Below are 6454 nucleotides of genomic sequence, written 5' to 3' on the forward strand. Positions count from 1 at the left end.
ACAAGAAATAGACAAAAATATCCATGCAGTTTTATTCCTGGGCTCTGATAACTCTATTGTGATAGCTCTCCTGCCTTCCTCATAACTCAGTTGGTAAAGAATTCACCTGCAGATGCAGAAGACCCCGGTTTGATTCCTGGGTAGGGAAGATCCCCTGGAGAAGGGATAAACTACTCACTCCAGTGTTCTTGGGCATCCCTTGTGGCTCAGCTGGTAAATAATCCACCTGCAATGTGGGAGACCTGGGTTCAATCCCTGGGTTGGGAAGATCCCCTGGAGAAGGGAAAGGCTACCCAATCCAGTATTGTGGCCTGGAGAATTCCATGGACTGTACAGTCCATGGGGTCGCAGAGAGTTGGATACGACTGAGCGACTTTCACTTTCACTCCTGCCTTCTGTCCTAGTACTATTCAAGGAGATATGGGCTGTCTAGACACTCCGCAGAAAATCACATTGATCTATTGGCTTCAGGCAGGGTGAGCAGGAGATGGCTAGAGCCTCGGAGGCCTTGTAGTCAAGAGGGTGAGAGACAAGTTCTGTAAAAATTCAGGGACGCCAAGGTGTCAGCATCGGAAGCTACATAAGGACCTGACACGGACTGACACCTCTCCGGGCCCACACTTCTACTGTCATCTCTGAATGTCCAGCTTGCTCTCGGCACTGAGTCTCCAATGTAGCTCTGTTCCTCCAGGAGACCAGCAACTCCTTCAGGTGGTCTGACTACCTTGGGTCTCTTTTATCTTGAAATGACTGGCAGCTTGTCCTTACAGAGAAAAATACTGATTTCAGGTATGAGTTTGCTTTACCCACCCAGGGATGCTCAATCAGGACCACTGGTCTAGTCTCGGAGGGAGTACATGACCCACAGACGTGGAAACCCACATGACAACGCAGAAGTCTGACCTTGGTCAGCAGGAGGATGTGGTGCCATTCTGAGCTGATGGGGATGGAGCGGGGGGCGGGGGGGCGGACATGGGGAAGCCAGGTGACCTATTTGGGTCTCTCTGGATACACCCTCACCCCGCTGTGAGTGCGCACTTTCAGCAACCCCGACCTGACCTGATAAAGGGATGACTAGCAGGGCTCGGACCCCTCAGGTTAATGACAAAGACTTACCGAGAAGACGGTGAACGAGGTGCGTTTTAGTCCAACAGTAGAGGAGGGAGACCACAAGCCCCTGTTGCAGAGAACAAATGAAATAATACAACTGTTTTCCATCCCCCTAACCACCATCTTCTAATTTATCCTACAGAAAGAGGAGGAACTGGGGAGAGGCTGGGCCCCAAACACAGGTGGAGAAAAGAGTCTGTGCAGCCCAAAGCGGGAATTATGGAAGGTGAGTTACTCTGACCTCCCTTCCAGAGAAAATCTGCTCTGATTGTAGATAGTGATAACCCCAGCGGCGACCCAGTGGGCTCCGTCACAGCACTCACACGGAGACAGTGCTCTTCTTGGACACCCGCTGGCCCGTGGTGGAGCACAGTAGGGATGACGGACTCGGACCATTCCTACCTATGGGAAACTCCTTTGGGCCACTTTTGATCCGACCTGAGTGTGACTTCTTTCCACGTGCACTGCAACGTGAGGCTCCAAATCCTCCTTCCTCCCCTCTCTGCTGTCTGGTTTCAGACCTGCATCCCGGTCTGAAGTTCTGCTCCATCTCCTCTTCTATCCTTCACGGGCATTTCCTTCAATTAATCTCTTACACATGTAACTTCACCTAGACTTATTACCAGGGATTCTGAACTACACCATAAGCCTTCCATTTCAGTAATTTTACACAAAGAAAGCTTGAGGAGGTCTAGATTTAGAAGGGAAAACAGAATGAGCAAGAGTCATGAAACTGCTAAATTAGTAAAACATAAAGCTGTAAAGACCACAGAGCCTGAGAGTCATAATGATTGAGAGCGGCACATGCAGGGGACATGTGAGGAAATTCTCCCAACACAAGCAGCTAGCTGCAAGGTTGTCTGAATCTCAACAATGGGTCAGAGAAAGGGCAAAGGGGCAGAAGGGTGGTGGGGGAGGTAAGACTGGGAAAGATCTTACAGAGAAGTCCCTCAGGGTAAGCAACCATCCCCATCCTGATAGCTTGTGAATCAAAAGAGTGGCGGGAATAATAGGTATTGTACTTTGCAGAAATAATGACAAAAGTCTAATGATCCCCAGAAAGCACTGGGAAGTTAGCAAGTGACCATAAGGTACAGTATGAGAACCTCTGCCACTCTCCCACGGCATGATCTTTGCAGTGCTGTTAGCAAGATGATACTTTCCAAAATGGGCATCTGGCCTGGTCTCACAATTCCCATTTATGTCCTCAATACGAACTCTGTGATCTTTAAGCGAGTCTCTGTCTTGAAAAGTTGGACACAACTGAGCAACTTCACTTTCTTTCAATCTTGAAATCAACTCATAATAAAAAAATATTAGTTTCCCATTAAAAACATGCATATATATAAGAGAATTAAGTGTGTGTTGTATGTGTGTGCTCAGTCAATCCGACTCTGTGAATCCATGGACTGTAGCCCGCCAGGCTCCTCTGTCCATGGAATTCTCCAGGCAAGAATACTAGAGCGGGTTGCCGTTTTATCGTCCAGGGGATCTTCCTGACCCAGGGATCGAATCCTAGCCTCTTTTGTCTCCTGTATTGGCAGATGGATTCTTTACCACTCTGATACTATGACTTAACTTGTGAATTACTTGAGGCCTCAGCCTTAGTATCCGTAGTTATAGTGGACACCTTTACATTGAGAATTAACTTAAACTGTGACTTTGTTTTACATAGTCCACAGAAAAGCCATCCAATAATAACTATCCCTTATCCCCAATTCGGTCTAAATCTGAATCTATGATTTAAGCTGACATGGGAAAATATTTTGCAATTTGTTTAAAGAATATCAAACCTAACCAAGGGCTCCATTTATTTTGTTTTTCCTTTTGCACAAAAATAAACTTAATTTTGTAGTAGTTTTATGTATTTTGGAATCATGAATCATTTACTTAAATTATCTTCAATTTCATTACCTTTCTATAATCTGAATACATAAGTGTTTGAGTTTATTTTTAACTTATAAGGAAACTCACAAGGGCAGTTTGGCACTTCTTCACTTGTTCTGAGTTGTTTATATGATCAGATTCAGTTACTAAGGCTTAGATCCAGTTTATGTTCAGAGCTCTGGCTTGGGGCTTTCTTTTGTGCCTCTGCCTAGTTCTAAGGGGGCATGAAGAAAGACATTATGTTCATGTGATATAATGCAAAACCACTGAGCTCATCCGAGGTGTCAACCTCGGGGGCTAATCCTTGCTTCTTCCTTCCCAATGTGTAAAACTAAACATCCCAATCTCCGGCTTCTCTGATGGCACCAGGCACAAGTTGTCAGCTGATTCCTTTGTTCCTAAACATTTTTAATGACTGGAAATAACCGTTTTTGCCTCATCTTGAAAAGGCAGCTTGTTTTATCCAAACTACTTTTAACAATTCCGAAGCTAAAGATATGGTTTTAAGTTTCAGAGTGGCAGAAATTAAAAAATAAATTAATAAAGAATGTCAAAAGAAAAGGTTAGATCTTTGATGTGAGCTTTGAGAAAAAGTTACAAATGAGAATTCCAAGTTAACTAGGGCAACTCTAGCATTATTTTATTTTTTTTCTCAACTTGCTTCCTGGAAAGTTTTCTTTGATCATCTCTACTGTGCTAGATCCTGGAATATACGATAGTGCTCAATTCCAGTTGGAGGCTTCAAAGTCTCATTGGAAACGTTAAGTTAGTACACATGAAATATATATGGAACCAGTGAGGGTGAACAGCCTGGTGCTGAGTTTAAGGGTAACAGGTGTTTGGAACAGAAGAGAGATTGATATCGGTGAAGATCAACATAATAAAAAAGATTTATGGAGGGAGTGGTGTTTGAGTGAGGCTTGAAGGAAGAACAGCAGGAGTTAGCAGTAAGCAAGGCAGTTAGAGGCAGTGGTTCTGTGAGGAGACAAAGCTTAGCCGCCCTGCACTTGGGGGCCTATGGGGCTCAGAAAACTGAGATACCTTACTTTCCTAAGCCTTATTTTCCTCTTCTGTATGATGGTGTTATTACTAGGAATAGAACCTACTTCATAGTTTTGTTTATTTTATTTTAGAGAATGGCAACATATATGAAAAGTTCTTAGCTGTGAAAGGCATCTATTAGCAGTAGACAGAGAGGTGGGGACATTGTGAGGAAAGAGAGTAAATCAAAGAACAAAGATGGGATGAAGTTTATACGCAGATCTGTTTGGCCACAGTATGTGTGAGGGAGCCTAACAGAAATAAAACCAGAAAGATAAAGTAAAGATAGTGAAAGAAAGAAAGTGAAGTTGCTCAGTAGTGTCCAACAATTTGTGACCCCATGGACTAATATAGCCCACCAGACTCCTCCGTCCATGGGATTCTCCAGGCAAGAATCCTGGAGTGGGTTGCCATTTCCTTCTCCAGGGGATCTTCCCAATGCAGGGATCGAACCCAGATCTCCAGCATTGTAGGCGGACACTTTACAGACTGGGCCACCAGGGAAGATTAAGTTAAAGTAGGACCATACCAAAAGAGCTTAGAAGCTTGATATACATATTCATATATTTGTTGAGAAGATAATAAGCACTTACTGTGACTAAGGCATTATGCTAAGTCCTGGGGATTCTATAGTGAAGAGACTAACATCATTTCTGCCCTCATGGAATGTCAGTCCTTTAGGGAATATAAACATCAAAAAGGGGAAATACAAAAGTTTTGAGAACCCTTATATTATTCTTGATCTTAAAAACTTGATATTAGGAAAAAAATCTTTTTTGACCATAAAAATAATTACCACCAACTTGTGAGAGACAAGGCATTTGATTAGACATGACATATAACTCTCTGAGAGAAAAAAAAATCAATCTGTATAAATAGCATTAGTCAACCAATTGGATAGAAAAAAAATCGATCAGGTCTGTAAAACCAATATGGGACTTGATAAAACTTTGGACATCACATACACACAGCTTCAGTTAAAACCCTTTTGAAACCTGGGTGTGGGTGTGTGTGTATGCGTGTGTGTTAGTCGCTCAGTTATGTCCAACTCTTTGTGACCGCATGGACTATAGACTGCCAGACTCTTCTATCCATGGAATAGATATCCATGGAATTCTCCAGGCAAGAATACTGGAGTGGGAAGCTATTTCCTTCTCCAGGGGATCTTCCGGAACCAGGGATCGAACCCAAGTCTCCTGCATTGCAGCTGGATTCTTTACCAACTGAGCCACTTTTTGAAACCTGTACTACCAGCTTTATCTTTCCTCAAACTTTGGGCTGGCTCAATCAGTATATGCCCAGGTTTCTGGTCTGAACCTGCTTCCATTATGGCTATGGATGTATCACTCCTACTGCTTATGATGCCTTTCTTTTATCTCATCATGATTTTGTCTTTCTCCCTCACTTTTTTTTCTCTGTGGTATAAGATGGTGTTTGGCCAAAATCCTTTTTCCTTGCACTCTTGTTTTCTAATACAACTCAATTCAAATAACACGAGTTATATTCCTATCACTGAAGATCCACTAACTTAGATTTTGTTATCCTGGGGTATTATCTTGCCATAAGCCTGGAGGTTAAACACAAGATTATAAAGGTAGAGTTATAGTTGATTAAATATCATACTCTTATATTCTATATATCAAAGCTAATTTCAATCCCAGGCAGCTGGTTCGCATAAACAGTGCCTTTTAAAACAGATCCTATGTATTAGTCAGGATATGCTAGTTTAACAAAAAACACTAACCTTTCTGTGACAACACAGCAAAGGTCTGTTTCCCACACACAGCACATGACCCACGTGCGTCAAGGGGAGAACTTGGTTTATGGCAGTCAGTCAGAGACTAAGGTAGATAAAGGCTCTAGCTTCCTACCTGCTGCTCTTGCAAAAGAGCCTTCCAGCTTTAGCAGGGCAAAGAAGAGAAGAAAGAATGGTGCTCAGGCCCTTTCTTCTATGCTTTAGGTCACAGGTGACACCACTTACTTTTCTCTCATTTTCTTGGTCAGAGGATGTTAGATGTTTGTCTAACTTTAATGGGGCAAAATCCTCCCACGCTCCCAGAAGGACTGACATACCAGCAGTGTTTGTGAGGAATGTCTATCCTATCCTGTGAGACAAATAGTTCTGCGCATTTAAGAGACATGCTCCACAGAAATGCCATTTATTTATAGCGGAGACACCTAAAGTGAACTGAGCCACAACATTTAACAATTCTCCGGTCATTTGTCACCTAGCAATTTTCTGTCTACCTCACTACCTCAAACATCCCCATTTCTTAAAAAACACTCCGATAAATTCTCAAACAGCCCCCGAATACAGAGGTTGAACATAGCTCCCCAGCAATTTTTAAGAGGAATGACAACCTCATGACACTGACCAGATTTCCCCCATCACATTCAGAGAGCATCTCCTCTTCTG

At 42.9% G+C, this 6454-nt stretch overlaps 1 long non-coding RNA gene across 1 annotated transcript in view; it reads right to left on the reverse strand.

Annotated features, from left to right (window-relative positions):
* LOC122701029 overlaps nt 1–6080 on the reverse strand; it is an 80572-nt gene extending 74492 nt beyond the window's left edge. The window contains exons 1-2 of the long non-coding RNA XR_006342900.1: nt 5910–6080; nt 1117–1177 (exon numbers count right to left, since the gene is read on the reverse strand). This is a non-coding gene — a long non-coding RNA (uncharacterized LOC122701029). The remainder of the gene's footprint in view (nt 1–1116; nt 1178–5909) is intronic.
* Nucleotides 6081–6454: the final 374 nt, after the last annotated feature.

This window comes from Cervus elaphus, chromosome 9 (genome assembly GCF_910594005.1).
Source record: "Cervus elaphus chromosome 9, mCerEla1.1, whole genome shotgun sequence".
In the NCBI taxonomy this organism is placed as follows: domain Eukaryota; kingdom Metazoa; phylum Chordata; class Mammalia; order Artiodactyla; family Cervidae; genus Cervus; species Cervus elaphus.